General features: G+C 37.4%; 1 protein-coding gene and 1 non-coding gene across 8 annotated transcripts in view; both read left to right on the forward strand.

The window, feature by feature from the left end:
• NRG3 (neuregulin 3) overlaps positions 1-17,052 on the forward strand; it is a 1,107,214-nt gene that overhangs the window by 450,406 nt on the left and 639,756 nt on the right. The window lies entirely within an intron of this gene.
• On the forward strand, positions 4,618-4,723 carry LOC116537221. The gene has a single exon (XR_004263025.1). It is a non-coding gene; the product is annotated as a U6 spliceosomal RNA (small nuclear RNA).

Consider the following 17,052-nt stretch of genomic DNA (forward strand, 5'->3'; position numbering starts at 1 on the left):
TATGAACTAAATCTGATTCTCGGTAGAAGGGTTTGCCAGGTAGATGAGTAAAAACTCATTTTGCTAGGTATGTACAAATACAAAGTCACACCAGTAGAAGAGAAAAGGAGATATGGAGTGCAGTGTGGAAGAGACAGAGAATGTACCCTTGCAAACTTTTTAAGATATCAAGGAAAATTACTATGTTCCTACTTTGTGGTGCAGATTGGGAAACGACTTCAATCAATGCAAAGGATGGTGGAAGCACATGGCTTCCATCATCAGAGAGGCAAAGTTGGATAGTAGATTTCTAGCCTATTATCTGTACTTAAATTGGAATTTCTGTTGAAAATTCCAAATTTTCTCAGCAATAACTTTCAAAGACTACCATTATCTTTCTTTATTCTTCTTTTTTTTTTTGACAGAGTCTTGCTCTGTTGCTCAGACTGAAGTGCAGTGGTATGATCTTGGCTGACTGCAACTTCTGCCTCCCTGGTTCAAGTGATTCTCCTGCCTCAGCCTCCCAAGTAGCTGGAATTACAGGTGCCTGCCACCATGCCTGGCTAATTTTTGTATTTTTACTAGAGACAGGGTTTTTCCATGTTGGCCAGGCTAAAGACCACCATTGTCTTTCATACTGAAAATATTGAATGATCCACAAGCACTATAATTTATAGCTCTTAGTTCTGCAAATGGAGAGATAAGAATGGGAAATGAACAGATGCTTTATAGCTCTTTGATTTTTGTTTTAATTGCTTTCCAGCAATCACAGAGAATGGACCAATTTTCTCAATAATACTTTTCCTGAAACAAAGGTCTGGGAGTCAAATTTGTTAATAAGGCAATCACTTTTGGGGTGGTACATGAGGATTTTTCTTCTTTTTTTTCCTCAAATGGCATTAACATGAAATTGACTGTTATTTATTTGCAGAATCCTCACTATTGAGCCATTTTTGTCCCCTTTTACTTTTTACTAAACTGGAAACATAAAAGAGGGTTTATAGGAAACCAAGGTTAAAAGAAAGGAACACAGAGTTTCATTCTTCCTTCCTGCTTCTGGCAACCACTGATTTATTTTATGTCTCTGTGGATTTGCCTATTCTGGACATTTCCTATAAATGGGATTATGTAATATTTAGACTTATGTCTCCCTTCTTTCACTGAGCATAATGCTTTCAAGGTTCACCCATGCTGTAGCATGAATCGGAAACTAATGTCTTTTATTAGTGAATAATATTCCATTGTATAGATGTACTACTTTTTTCTACTTTTGTTTATTCATCACTTGGTGTACAATGGAGTTGCTTTGGCTACTATGAATAATATTTATGTAAACACTCATAAACAATTATGAACATTTGTTTTCAAAACTCTTACGTGAGGAGTGGAATTGCTTGGTCATATGGTAACTCTGTTTAACATCTTGAGGAATGATCAAACTTTTCTACAGCTGCTGTACCATTTTACTTTCCCTAGCATGGTCTGAGTGTTTCTGTTTCTCTGCATTCTTGCCAATACTTGTTGTTGTCTGTTCAAATGGATGTAAAGTGATATTTCATTGTAGGTTTGATTTTATTTTACATAAAAACTAACAATTTTGGACATCTTTTCATGTGTTTGTTGGATGTACATATGTATGCATTCTTTGGAAAAATGTCTATTCAAATAGAAAGAGAAATTTTAAAGCAGAGAAGATGCATGATAAAATTAATACTGCATGTCTATAATGCATTGGGGCCTTTAAACTCAAAATGAATGATAATTAAGATTTTAATCACATTACATAAATAAGATTCAGATAAATTAAGAACCTGCTGAAACACAGTTGGCTATGGTTAAGCCAAGAGTCAAATAAGATCCACAAACCTTCCCTTTGTTCCATATATATATCTTTCACGTACGCTGTCAGAGATGAGTAAGACAAACATGACTGAATAAAGCGTAATGTGAGTCTCTCTCCTCTTTGGAAAAAAAAACATAAAAATATTTGTGGAATAATGCAAAAAAGCCTCCATTCTCTTTCTGAAGTCAATGTGATAGTCAAGTTGTAGGTAATGCACTTGTGAGATCATCATGTTACTAGCGATTGATGGGGGCATCCCACCCTTTATTGATCTAGTCAATGTAATAGCATATGAGAAATCCATGAACTGCCTTATGGAGGGCTTATTTATCTTTTAAAATGCTATAACCACATCCAGTGTCTCTAAACAAGTGCTTAGAGGTTAGCAAGGATTAGGCATTATAAGTATATTAGTCACCTAGACATCACTCTTCCCTGCCCAGTACTTAGCAGAGTGTAGATTGGGTACCTGACAGTCACGCTTGCCTTGTTGTTCCTGGGACGCAGCCATGTGCCTTATTATCTGAACTGATTACCTCACTTCCCACCCCAGGAATCAGTACAGTACTCAGCAGTCTTATTGTAGATACTTAGTGATAGATTGTTAAATAAATGACTTTAATTGGCATCACACAGAGATATTACAGAATCAGATACACAGTTGATACTCAATAAATATGTGCTGACTTATTTAGTAAAGAAGGCGAAGATGTGTTTGGTGTCAAGCACTGTGAAAAACCCACTACCACACATTGTCTTCCTTTCTCTTTTTGGCTTCATGAAACCCCATGAATTGTATGCTTTCACATATTCAACTTATTCATGTTCAAAATGCCAGCAAGTATTAAAGTAGTAATGCAAACTCAGATATGCAAAAGTACATTTCAAAGCATTGAGTTGGATATTTAGAACTCAGCACAATAAATTTCATCTGAGATCAAAACAAAGAATCCCAATGTAGTACCAAGAAACAAGCCTTTCCCACTTTTGCTTAAGATGACACCAACACTGTCATGAAGATGAACAGGTGCAGAGGATGAGACTTCTTCAAGGATGTGAAATGATTGATGTATTGGGTACTTTATGCCAGAAGATTTGGAGAACAATGTAATTGTTTCATAATCTGATTGCGTATTCCTAAGACCTGAATGTTTTCAAAATGATAAATGACATACTGACTGAATACATTCTAGTTGTCTGTTTTAAACAAATGTGACATTTTAGAGGTTAATGCTACATTCTTGATTTTCTGTAGTTTAGTCAGTAACTGTATTAGTCTATTCTCACACCATTAGGAAAAAATACCTAAGACTGAGTAATTTATAAAGAAAAGAGGCTTACTTGACTCACAGTTTTGCATAGCTGGGGAGTCCTCAGGAAACTTGCAATCATGGTGGAAGCCACCTCTTCACAGGGCAGCAGGAGAGAGAATGAGTGCCAGCAGAATAAATGCCAGAGGCTTATAAAACTATCAGATCTTGTGAAAACTCACTCACTATCATGAGAACAGCATGGGGAAAGCCGCCTCCGTGATTCAGTTGCCTCCCATCATGTCCTTTCCACACTTGGAGATTATAGAGATTGCAATTCAAGATGAGATTTGGGTGGAGATACAGCCAAACCATATCAGTAACTATCTCTCTTTAAAATGATTTTTAAATTTATATATTTTTAAGTTGAACATGTTGAAGTTCAAATATCTTAACCTTCCAAGTGCTCTTTTGGCTTTTAATGTATTCCTGGTGTCCCTTTTGGTCTTCTTGGTCCTTAACACTGTGGTTGCTTGCATTTCCTCTCTTGCTTGTGTGTACTTCTCATGTGCCATGATATCTAGGAAGCTGTATCCTTTTCCACCTGATTTAGCATTTCTTTTATTTTCTGTCTTGCATCGATCAAATGCCATCTAGGGTTGGGGCTGGAGATACAAGACAGCTTAAATATACATAGTCCTTTTACTTAAACAACTATTCATCTTTTAAGGGTCTTTAATATAATTTTCATAACTTTTCCAGTCAGCCAGAGTGAATACTCTCTAAAGTGTCTTTGACAGTTGGCTTGCTTTTTTTTGAGGGGGAAACTTCTCTTGATTGACTTTTTTTGAACTGTGGTTTGCAGATAAGATTCTAAGAATCTGGAGGTGGTGGCTGGGGCTAGTGTTAGAATTAGTCTTGTTATAATCTCAGTTTCTCAACCCATCCAAATGAGAACACCATAGAAGTAAAAACATGTTTCCTATGCAAAGGCTGCATTAAGATATGTCTAGTTCCCACCTCAACCCACTCTCTGAGCCTCTCTTGCATAAAATGCAGAGCCGCCACACCGTTGCTGACAAAACTGTCCTTTCCACGAACTCTTCCACTCCTGGAATACATTTTCTACTTCTATCATGATACTTGACATAGTTAGCAAATGCATAAGCAGGGCTTCAGGCCAGGCTCTTGTGTTGCAATTCCTAAGCCTTCTTTATGCTTCCCGCAGAGAAGAAACTGCTTGGATTTCTGCACACTCGAATAAATAGTTCAAATACAAGCTAAGACTATAAAGGGGAAAAAAGATTTTTAAGTAATTTAAGTCATTGATATTCATTTTCATGAAGGAATTTGAAAAATCAAGTCAATGTTTAGACATTAATTCAAAACCATAATGGAATGAAAAGAACATTTGAAAGAGAAAGTAATAGAAATTCCCAGAGTCAAGCACTGCCTTTATTTTTGTATCCACCTACCTCCCTGCAATACCTACCTTGAAGTGTATTTTAGAGTGTGCTAAAAAAAAAAAAAAAAAAAGGGTGTTGGGTGCTCGCTTTGGCAGCACATGTACTAAAATGGGAACAATACAGAGAAGATCGTCATGGCCCTGCACAGGGATGACATGCAAATTCGTGAAACGTTCCCTATTTTTGTGGTTAATGGGCACAAAAAAATAGAAGGAATAAGACCTATTATTTGATAGCACAACAGGGTGACTTTAGTCAATAATAACTTAATTATACACGTTAAATAACTAAGAGCGTAATAGGATTGTTTATAACATAAAGTATGCTTGAGTAGATGGATACCCCATTTTCCATGATGTGATTATTATGCATTGCATAACCGTATCAAGGCATTTCATGTATCCCATGAATATATACACCTTCTATGTACCCCAAAAAATTAAAAATCAAAATGTTTTAAAAATGGTGTTGTGTAGATGGGTTCCAGGATGTGAACTGCTAAAAAATGGTGCCTTTTAATTGCTTTTATGTTTACTTACTCTGGAGTGATAGAGTGTTTGGCAAGGAGAGACTCGAATATATGTAGCTTAAGAGTCCAAAACTCAGCACAGTTAAAAAAGCAGACTATTAAAGAGATTTCTTTATGGAATGGGCTTCTCTGGCTTTTCCCTGCCTTTCTATGGATAAGGTGTTAAATAATAAGACTGTCGTGTGATACCTTCATAATTCAATTTCTCTTCAATAAAATGAAAATGATCTTTACGTTGGATTAATGAGTTTATTCCAAGCATTATTATTACATGCTGACTTATAAAGTTTCTCTTATCCTAAGGTTGCTGGTTTGAATTGTTAAAACTATAAGTCCTAAGAGCAGATTTATTTTATATATGTGCATATGTATATGTTTCATTTTTGTAGATTTAGGGAGTACAAGTTCAGATTTCTTACATTAATGTATTGCATAGTGGTAGAGTCTGGGCTTTTAGTGTACCCATCACCCAAAAGGTGATTTGGTAACCCAATAGGTAGTTTTTCAACCCTTTCTTTCCTCCCATGCTCCCATCTTTTATAATCTCCAATGTATATTATTTACTGCTATATATCCATGTGTACTCTGTTTAGCTCCCCCTTATAAGCAAGAACATAAAGTATCTGACTTTCTGTTTTTTAGTTATTTTACTTACGATAATTGCCTCCAGTTCCTCTAATGGGTTCCATTGATCTATATATCTATTTTTATACCAGTGCCATGGTGTTTTGGTTACTAAGCCTTGGGAGTCCTAGATTTTATAAATCTTTGCAGCAAAATATGTGATTTCTTTTTCATGGCTGAGTACTGCTTTATGGAATCTATGGTATATGGTATTTCTGGTTTGTGTATATGATCTATGTATGGAATATGGCATTTGTTACATATATGTGTACATATGTGTACACACAGTATATTATATTTTACACACACACAGACACACACACACACACACACACACACACAAATTTTCTTTATCCAGCTATCCATTTATCTATTAGTGGACACTTAAGTTGATTCCCTATCTTTGGTACTGTAAATAGTGCTGCCAGAAAAATACAATTACAGATATCTTTTTTATATAATGATTGGTATATCATTGGGTATATACTCAGTAGTGGGATTACTAGATCAAATGGTAGTTCTATTTTTAGTTCTTGGATTAATCTCCATACTGTTTTCCATAAAGGTTGTGCTAATTTACACTCCCATCAGCAGTGTATTTGCATTCTCTTTTCTCCACATCCTCACAATATCTGTTGTTTCTTGACTTTTTAATATTAACCATTCTGGCTGATGATGTAAGATGGTATCTCACGGTGATTTTAATTTGCATTTATCTGATGATTAATGATGTTGAGAATGTTTTTCATATGTTATTGGTTGCTTGTATATTTTCTTTTAAAAAATGTCTGTTCATGTGTTTTGCCCACTTTTTAATGGAGTTATTTATTTATTTTTTTGTTGAGTTGTTTCAGTTCCTTGTAGATTCTGGATATTAGCCCTTTGTCAGATATTTTTCCCATTCTGTAGGTTGTTTGTTTACTCTGTTGATTGTTTATTTTGCTGTGCAGAAGCTTTTTCCTTTAATTAACTCTCATTTATATATTTTTGTTTTTATGATGTTTGCTTTTGAAGAGTTGGTCATAAATTCTTTGTCTTGGCCAATGTTCAGTAGAGTTTTTCCTAGGTTTTCTTCTAGGATTTTTACAGTTTCAGGTCATATATTTAAGTCTTTTTTTTTTTTTTTTTAATTTTTGGTGGGAGTGCAGTGGTGTGATCTTGGTTCACCACAACCTCTACCTCCTGGATTCAAGCAATTTTCCTGCCTCAGACTCCTGAGTAGCTGAGATTTCAGGGATGTGCCACCACACTGAGCTAATTTTGTATTTTTCATAGAGATGGGGTTTCTTCATATTGTTCAGGCTGATCTTGAAATCCTGACCTCAGGTGAGTCGGGAGTTCCATCTACCTCAGGCTCCCAAAGTGCTGGGATTAGGGGCATGGACCACCATGCCTGGAACATTTAAATGCTGAATTATCTTCAGTTAATTTTTGTATATGGAAAGAGATATGGATATAGTTTCATTCATCCGCATATGGTTATCCAATTTTCCAGCACTATTTGTTTAATAGAGTGTCCTCTCCCTAGTATATGTTTTTGTTGACTTAGTCAAAGGTCAGCTGGTCATAGGTATGTGGCTTTATTTATGAGTTCTCCATGCTGTACCATTTATCTATATGTCTATTTTTATACCAATGCCATACTGTTTTGGTTACTATAGCATTGAGAGCCCTAAATTTGATACATGTTTTCAGTAAATTTTCAGGATACAAAGTCAACATGCAAATATCTGTGGCATTGCTAAACACCAGTAATAATAGTCAAGCTGAGAACCAAATCAAGATCTCAATCCCATTCACAATTGTTACCAAAAAAAAATACATAGGCATACATTTAATGAAGGAAGTGAAAGATCTTTACAAGGAGAACTGCAAAACACTAATCATAGATGACACAAACAAATGGAAAATCACCCCATGCTCATGGATTTGAAGAATCAATATCAATAAAATGACTATACTACCCAAAGCAATGTACATATTCAACACCATTCCAATACATTACCAATGTCATTTTTCACAGAATTAGAAAGAAAAAATCCTAAAATTCTTATGGAACCAGAAAAGGGCTTGAATAGCCAAAGCAGCCCTAAGCAACCAGAACATAACCTAGCTTCAAATTATACTAAAGACAGATTTATATCATGAGAGAAGACCTGATGTACAGCAGTGTGCTCTATTAATTATATTGACTATTAAGAAATAGTCAATATTCAAATGACCACTGCTCAAATCCCCCTGGAAAATGTCCCCCACCCCCCAACCATGCCACACTGGATGCCTGGCTTTTCAAACCTCCTCAGTGTTAATCCAGAAACAAGAGTTAACGTACAGCCCCAGAGGGACCTCCAGGACCCTGCTTCTCTCATATGGCTATACAGATTTATTCTGATTAGTCCTGTAATTTCCACAGGACTTATTAAATATGTTGAACATCACATCCACACATGCTTTCCAGACAAGAAATTTGGATGTGGGAGAAAATTCTTGAGTAAACAAACACATTAATACTCATTTAATAAAAACTGCTTTATTTTTCATATGGAATTCATGAACATATAAAAATCCTTGATTATTAATCAGTCTCAGGTATGTTCACAGAAATACAGATATGTTTTTCATCATTCATTTCCAAAAACATTATTATAGATTGGAGCAACAAGGTGCTGTTATCTTATCATCCTGCAGTTTTGTATATGCCTGTAATGTTGGTATAATCATTGTTATAACCATTATGATACTATTCACAGAAAGCATGCATTAAGCACTTACTGTGTGTCAGGCTTTGTGATAAATTATGGTGATACAGAGGTTCATTTGCTAGTCCCTAAGAACCCATAATCTAGTTTAAGAAGAGGATGGAGAACGAACTTGTAAACAGTTAAATTGCAATTCAGAGTGATCATCACAGTATTACAGATGAATAGGAAGTGTACTTGGAGCTCTGAGTACTTTCAGCCACTTCTAACCTGAGGAGTTAGAGAAGACTTCAGTATGTGCTTACATTTCACATAAATCTGAAACAATTAGAATTTATTTGTTAGGCAGAGACATTTAGCTGTGTATAAGGTAAAGGGAATAGCACATTTAAACTCACAGAGTCTAAAAGTGGCCATATGTGTTCTAGTATTATTGGAGCTCAAGGAAACTGAGAGAGACACTAGGAAGTACAGTCCCAGAGAGCCTTCTCTGATGGCTTGTGTGGGGAATTGCTGAATTGTTTGTTAATCTTGTGTAATGAAGACCCAGTGGAGTTTTAGCCACAGGATAAAGGGAGCTCACATGTTATTATTGAGGTGGGTGTGTTAACTCTTGAGCTAGCAGTAGTCACCAGTGTGAGGTGAGGTACAGGGAGACAGAAGGCTGTGGCTATGTGTGAGAAACTTTTATCCTCTAAAAGTTTCATATGAAGAAACACCTGGGAAATAAAGATGTTGTAGAGAAGAAAACACCATCCCTACCATGGATAGCATCCAAATTAACACTGGAAATCAAATTTCAAATGGAAAATTGCTTAGGAAACATACGGTCAGAGGAAGAAAGGCCATGTAATTCAAGTCTATGATGACATCTCTTTCAAGTCTCCCAATGTACCTGATTCAGAAGATAGAATCGGTCTATTAGCTGAGGTCCACCTGTGCTGGAGAAGCATTAAAAGGGCCCCACCAACATAGATTCAGTTCTCTTCTCTTTGGAGTTTAAGATCAATCTACAAATGGTCATGTTCTCTTCTTAGCAGAAGGCACTGGGGTTTCTACATACATGCTACTCACTGCTCATATGTAAGTAAGGTAACATTTGAACAAGTGGAAAATGACCCTGCTGTAATCCATATCATAATATTTCTAAATAAGCATACACAACCAACTTCATGACTTTTTATGGAACCAGGCAGAGATAAGGTCCCTCTGAAACCACAAAAATGTCTAAATATGTGCTTCTGACCTGTGTGAGGTAAGTAGCTGCTACTCTCTCTGAATGGCAAGCCCCGTTAGTCCTCTATCATATCGGATTTTTAGGCTACTCTAAAATTGTCTTCACTTATACATAGCATTCAATCCTTAATATACACCTGATTTTCTTAGCCTATAGAGTAGGTCAAACTCCCAGGAAGGCTGTTTTGTGAGAACTATGGGTATACTGAAAATCTCATCTACAATAGATAAAAGTCCACAATCAGGGTTAGTGTGAGGATATTCATTCAGTAAGTGTTTATTGACTAACTATTGGATATCAGGTGATGGGTTAGTTATTAGGAATACATATACCCACATACATGCACACATCCACACACACAGATATATGAAAGTTATTATTTTTAGTAGCAAGTTTAAGAATATCCCATAGGGTGTGGCTCATTTTTGTTAGACTTTGACAAATCATCTCAAAGGCTAGGCTTCCCAGACATATGTGTTATCTGTGGCTCAAGACTATGAGTAGCAGTCATTGCTTTGACAGAAACAATGAGAGACAAAGAGCAGAAAGAGAAGGGAGTAGGTCTGCGACGTAAATGGTAATGGGGACCCAGAGAAGAAAGCCTTTACTGGACAACACTGTAGAGAGTTTTGTAGAGAACAGAAATATCCAATGAGAATTTATTTTTTGCTGAAGTTTCCTCTGTCTTGTAATATGTTCTCTGGTTGAAATCTGTGGACAACTGTGGGAGTGTGGGGGTGCAAGGTAGCTCCCTGCAGAGCAAAGCATGTGCAAAGGCCTGAGGGGACATCGGAAATTTGAACGATTGTGGCTTGTGTATTGAAAGTAGGGGGCAGTTATTATGTATGAGATGAGGACTGAGAGACCCAGAGGGCTTGGGAAGATTTTGGTCTTCACCATAAAAGACAAGAAAAGCCATGACATGATTTTCTGAACAGCAGTGACTGATTGCTACGTGTTTTTTTTTTGTTTGTTTTTTTTTTTTTGCAAATATTATAGAAACTGATGTTACTGTAAATAATTCATTTTAGGGTTGCTAGCACGCACATAAACAGGTCTATAAGGAATATTCCAGGTAAGTGGAGAAAGAAAAAGTGGTAGATTCAAAAGATATTTAGGAGCTAGAATCAACAGTATTTTGTGATTGTATATGCAGGATCAAGAGAATGGCTGCTAGGTTTCTGGCCTGGGCAATGGGATTGGTGGGGTCACATTAACTGAAACTGGGAGTGCTAAAGGAAGAACAGGTTTGTTGAGGAAGAGCAAGAATTCCATTTTCTATAAGCAGTTTCTGAGGTGCTTTTGGGATGACCATCAAGAGGGCAGAGGTAGGGAGACTGGAATTCAGAGAAACCTGTGAGGTGGATGTATAAAATTTAGGTTATTGGCATGCAGATAACAGAGTGGATCACTCAGGCCAGCTAGAGTTTAGGGTATATGAGAATGACCTGGAAAGCTTTCTACAGAAGCATCCAGAACCCACCTCTAACGTTTCTGGTGCAGTAGGTCATGGATAGAGTCCATGCTTTACATTTCTAATATTCTCACTCGAAGATAGTTCTGAGGCTGCTAATTCGAGGGCCACACAGAGAATAGCACTCACCTAAAGAATAAATGATAATGAAACAAACAAACAGAAATAAAAATGTGACCTGTGGGAACGAGCACAATAGAGTCAGTTAAGCTGCATTTGTTTGTATTCAGAAGCTCCCAGCTAAGAGCCATGAACATTTAGGCCAAAGAAGTAAACTAAGTAAACTAAGTAAAGACTCAATCTCTCTATTTGTTTTTTTTAAAAAAGAAGATAACAAAAGTATCACAAATTCATAGTGTGTTAATTTGAGGTCAAAAAGACAGCTAAAGGAAAACACTGAGCATGATGTTAAGTATATGCTCGGAGTTATTTGCAGGCCAGTCCTAAGTAATCCAGCATTTAAATATAGATTAGATGATACTGAGTTGGTGAAAGTCAAAGATCAAGAGGAAAATCAAGACCATGTGATAACATGGATGCCAAGGAAAGAAAGGTTTTCACAAAGGCGAGAGTTGTTATGAGTGTCAGATGCTTTTGAGAATTTCAAGGAAAAAAAAAAAAAAAAAACTATTGAATTTAGAGATAGCTGGTAATATAAAATAGGCCATTTCAGGAAAGTGATGTGAGGTGCAGAGATAGTGTCTATGAAGCACATAGAACAGAACCTAGCATAAGCCAAGGGCTCCAGTGACAGTTGCTGCTATAATCATTATCATAGTTTAAAGCAGTTTGTAATATGCAAGTGTTGGCATGCAGGTTGAAGGAAATAGATTTAGTTTAGGATAAGCTCTGCAATTCCCAAATAAATGCATTTCCACCGAACAAGCTATGTCCCATTCAGGTTTAAATAAGCTGAAACAGTTTTTAAAAGCAGCATTTCAAACTGCAACGTGGCAGATATGTCATGCAACTTTAACAAGGGCCCTTTTTACATTTGCTGCAAGAATTAATGGCTCTGGGATACATCAAGAACTGTCAGTTCTCACAGCAGCCCCACGAATCAATTGAACTTTTAAAATCCTTGCCCTATACTCCCCATTTCTCCCATGCCAGCAAAGTGAACAATTGTCTGATCTTTGGCAGCAGGGAGAAAGCTATCTTTGCCTCTTGCCAGCTGAGAAATGGTTTGTTTCCCTTTCAAACACCACTGCATTCTTCCTGCAATTTCCCTTTACCATTAAATATTTTATAACTCAGTCTCATGCCAGTGCTCCTTCCTGGGTGCCTGATATATGACAGATTCTCCAGGAAATTTTAATATATATGGCAGCAGGTTTCATTTACACGATTCCTACAGAAGAGGCTGCTGGAGTCAACAACCATAGTTAAATGGCTTCTGGCTTGTAAAGGCGGTTTGCTAATCCTAAAAGCTTTGAGATTTTATTGCCAGATTCTTACCTTTTCTTAGGGAATCGTCATATCATGAACTCTATGGGTGAGAAAAAACTGCTTGAGGAATCTGACATTTTCTTTGTTTAAAAACAAATCTTACACAGCCTTACATTTCAATTTTTTTTCCTTAAAAGGAGTGAATTGTGTACAGGGGGTCAAATGCTTTATAGACAAAGAAAAAAGAAAAAAACTACACTAGAACCAACATATTCATCATCTTCTTCATCTTCATTTTCATCATCTTCCACCTCATCATCATCCTCTTCATCTTCCTCATCCTCCTCCTCTTCCTTCTTTTTCTTGCTTCTTTCAGCCTTGTCAACTCCCTTTTTTTTTTTTTTTTTTTGCTGCATCAGGCTTTCCTTTAGCTCGACATGCAGCAATATCCTTTTCATATTTTTCCTTCAGCTTCGCAGTGTTCTTTTCATAAGACTGCTTGTCATCTGCTGCAGTGTCATTCCACATCTCTCCCAGTTTCTTTGCAACATCACCAATGGACAGGCGAGGATGTTCTACTTATTTTTTGAGCGATACTCAGAGCAGAACAGGAAAAAGGCCTAAGGAGGCCTCTTGGGTGCATTGGGATCCTTGAACTTCTTTTTTTATCTCCCTTTTAGGAGGGATATATGTTTTCATTTCTCTTTGTTAACGGGCCCTGTCCACCTTTCCTGTATCTTCATATTTTCCTTTCTCTGTAGCAGACATGGTTTTGTGTTTCTCTGAGCACTTCTTAGAAAACTCTGAGAGGTTGATTGAAGCAGCTGGGTGCTGCTTCTTATGCTCCCCCTGACAAGTTTGCACAAAAAATGTGCAGATGATATTTTGCCTCTCGGCGTCTTAGGATCTCCTTTGCCTATGTTTAGTTATTTTCCTGCCCTAAGAATTGAGGCCACCGCACGTCAGCAGATGTAAGAGAGAAACTCCGGGAGCTCTGGGTTGGGTTCCTGTCCTCTCACAGGTGGCCCGCCCAAAACTCACTACGAAGTATTGGCACATCCACCCGCTCAACTCGAGAAGACCAAGAGGAAATCTGACATGTTTAATCCAGGAGTGTGAAGAATTTGTTTAGCGTCTAACCTGAGTCTCAATGTTTTCCTTTCTTTTAAAATTAGGTGATTTTGCTCTTCTCATCTAGTATTCCTTTTCTTGTGCCAATTTAATCACACATAATCAAGTCTAGCTCCAATGCCAACACTTTAAGAAACCCTGCGAGATAACTATAGCCTGAATTAAGCTCTCCCTTTCTTTGACTATCTCATGCAATTATTATCTGTAATAGCCAATTTAGGTCGCTTGTTCCTGCAACAAAATTTGTGCTCCCACGGTGTGCTGCATTGTGCCAGCAACATAGAAACCTCCATAAGTAATACTCAGTACTTAAGGGGAAACCCAGTCATCGTTTTAATTCATAATAAATTAACTTTCATTGCAAAATCTGCAGGGATTTCTATCTTCTAGCCCAACATTTTCTTCCCATTTTGCCTTTAATGAATGAACCACCACCACCTCTCACTGTGCATTTAATTACTGTACTGATTACTTACTATGTATGCTACATGATGTGGAAAGAATAGAAAACCTAAAAGCAAAGCACTCTCCCTGACCTCCCTGGGGATAGAGACCGAAACCTATAAAAAATAAGAAAACACATGAAATTACCTATAATAAGTGCCAGATAAGTGATCCAGAGAATTGCACAGCTCCTGTGGCCCCTAGTGATAGGGTACTAGTCCTCATGCCATGAGCAGTACTTCCTTGAGCTGATCCCTAGACCTTGGTCATGGTGCTTGGAAAACCCTTTCTTATCAGCATCTCTGCTCATCTTAACCCTAATATTCCTTTATTCTTCCTGTCCCTCATTTTTGGAAAATCCTTTCCAATCATTTTGCTTTGTTTTCTACTTCTTTGTCCTCCATGCTGCTGAGCTGATTTTTCTCTCCTTTTGTGAAATTCTGTGCGCTTTCCTGAGATGGTTGTGGAGCTCTTCTATGTCCAAACTTAATTCACTTCCAGATATTTCTAAAATAGAGTTTTCATTCACTATAACATTTGTTTTTTTACCATTTTGAGACAGGGCTTCACTCGGTAGTGTAGGCTGGAGTGTAGTGGCACAGTTACAGCTCACTGCAACCTTGAAATCCTGGGCTCCAGTGATCCTCTTACCTTAGCCTTCTGAGTAGCTGGGGTCACAGGCATGCACCACCACACCTAACTAATTTATTATTATTTGTAGAGATGGGGTCTCCCCGTGTTGTCCAGGCTGGTCACAGACTCCTGGGTTTAAGTAATCCTCCCACCTTGCCGCTGTAGTTCTGAGATTACAGGTGTGAGCCAGAGTGCCTGGCCTCTGTTTTTAACACAAACAGAAAAAAATGCTATATAAAAAGTCTCCTTTCTTTCTTTCTTTCTTTTTTTTTTTTTTTTTTTTTTTTTTGGGAGGGGGTTTTTCTCTTGTTGCCCAGGTTAGAGTACAATGGCGCGATCTTGGCTCCCTGCAACCTCTGCCTCCTAGGTTCAAGTGATTTTCCTGCCTCAGCCTCTCAAGTAGCTCTAATTACAGGCACCTGCCACCACACCCGGCTATTTTTTTGTATTTTTAGTAGAGATGGGATTTCACCATGTTGGCCAGGCTGATCTTCAACTCCTGACCTCAGGTGATACATCCACCTTGGCCTCCCAAAGTGCTGGGATTACAGGTGTGAGCCACTGCACCTAGCCAAAAGTTCTCCCTTCTATAAATACCTATTCTGGGCCTCTCTGTGTCAAGCCATCTATAAGCCCATGGATTAAAAATATGAAGACCTTCTCTGCTCCATGGAAGCTCATGGTCCAGTCAGATGGGAGCTTCACAAGCTGATGAATGTGAAGAGAGTGATGTCTGATAGCAGGACCCACTCTGGAATAAGGGAACATAAAAAAAGCCTTGAAAGAAAAATTGGAATTCCTTGGAACATTAGGCCCCACCTGTTTACTTACAGGAACCTTCATCCATATAATTCTTTTGAAGGCAATAGCTCTCTAACAAATTATTTACCAAATTACATTCCTAGAAGCAGAAGTTTGATTAAGTACATGTCAAAATAGTACCATATACTATACCCAGCTTAGTGTATTGGACTGTCTTAAAAGTGGCATAGCTTTAAAAATATAAACAAGCTTCCAAAAGTGTTTAATTTGCTCACAGATGAGAGTTTTGTTTGTTTGTTTGTTTGTTTTGAGACGGAGTTTCACTCTTGTTACCCAGGCTGGAGTGCAATGGCATGATCTCGGCTCACCACAACCTCTGCCTCCTGGGTTCAGGCAATTCTCCTGCCTCAACCTCCTCAGTAGCTGGGATTGCAGGCACACGCCACCATGCCCAGCTATTTTTTTTTTTGTATTTTTAGTAGAGACGGGGTTTCACCACACTGACCAGGATGGTCTCGATCTCCTGACCTCGTGATCCAACCGCCTCGGCCTCCCAAAGTGCTGGGATTACAGGCTTGAGCCACCGCGCCTGGCCCAGATGAGAGTTTTTTATCTGATTACTAAAATACACCAAGGTTGTTTAGGGCCATACCTTTTTTAGTTCTCCATGTTCTCATTCTCACAAATGTTCCATGTTTCTTCTTCAGAATAAAACACTCAGCTGGATACATTGGAGCATACTCTGCCACCTTAGGGCACAGCAAGAAAATAAGCAATTGCACCTTATATTTTACTTTTGGTTTATTTTTGTTTATGTCCCATTTTATGTGTTTTGTAGTATATCTTAAATGTTAAAAATTAAATGTGTGTGTGAATACATACATGAACTTTATTCAGATATGCAAATGTAGGTGTATATCATCCAAAATTATTAGTATCTCTTTATTAGGCTTTGTTTGATTGTAAGTAATAGAAAACCTGAGTAAGAGTGACTTAGACACAGTATGCTTATTATTTATTTAACAAAAATCTAGGTAGGTGGTCTTAGAGTTAGCATAGCAACCTAGTGATTTTATTAAAGGTCCAGAATTTTTCTGTATTTCCATACACATCTTTTGCATGATGACTTTCAAGAGTAAAATTTTACTTCATGATGAATTGCACTTACCTTACCCAATGCCTCTGTGATTTTCAGTGAGTAATACTATATAGATAATATATAGTAAAATCCATAGGTAAAATTCTAAGGTTTCAAATGTGTTGATAATTTCAGTTATTTCCTTAAAGAATTATACCTAATATTTTATTATTATATATTATATTGTTATTAAAAAGTTATACTAATAAGGTTTTTTGAAGTCAGTAAAACCATTGTGAATTAATTTGGGCATTCTTTAAGCTATGAAAATGGAAAACCTCAGTGTATGTTAAGCCTGATATTTCAGCTTTCCCACCCCAGACTTTTGCAGAGCCATTTACTAGGGTCTCTGATCCTCTGTAATGTGTTGATAGATGATAACACGATGGAGAAATCGGTTGGTAGAATGGGGCGGTAACCACTAGAGACAGCCGTTGTCAGATGGAAATTAATT

The sequence above is a fragment of the Sapajus apella genome, unplaced genomic scaffold (assembly GCF_009761245.1).
Source record: "Sapajus apella isolate SASKATOON/1434 unplaced genomic scaffold, GSC_monkey_1.0 scaffold107, whole genome shotgun sequence".
Taxonomy (NCBI): Eukaryota; Metazoa; Chordata; class Mammalia; order Primates; family Cebidae; genus Sapajus; species Sapajus apella.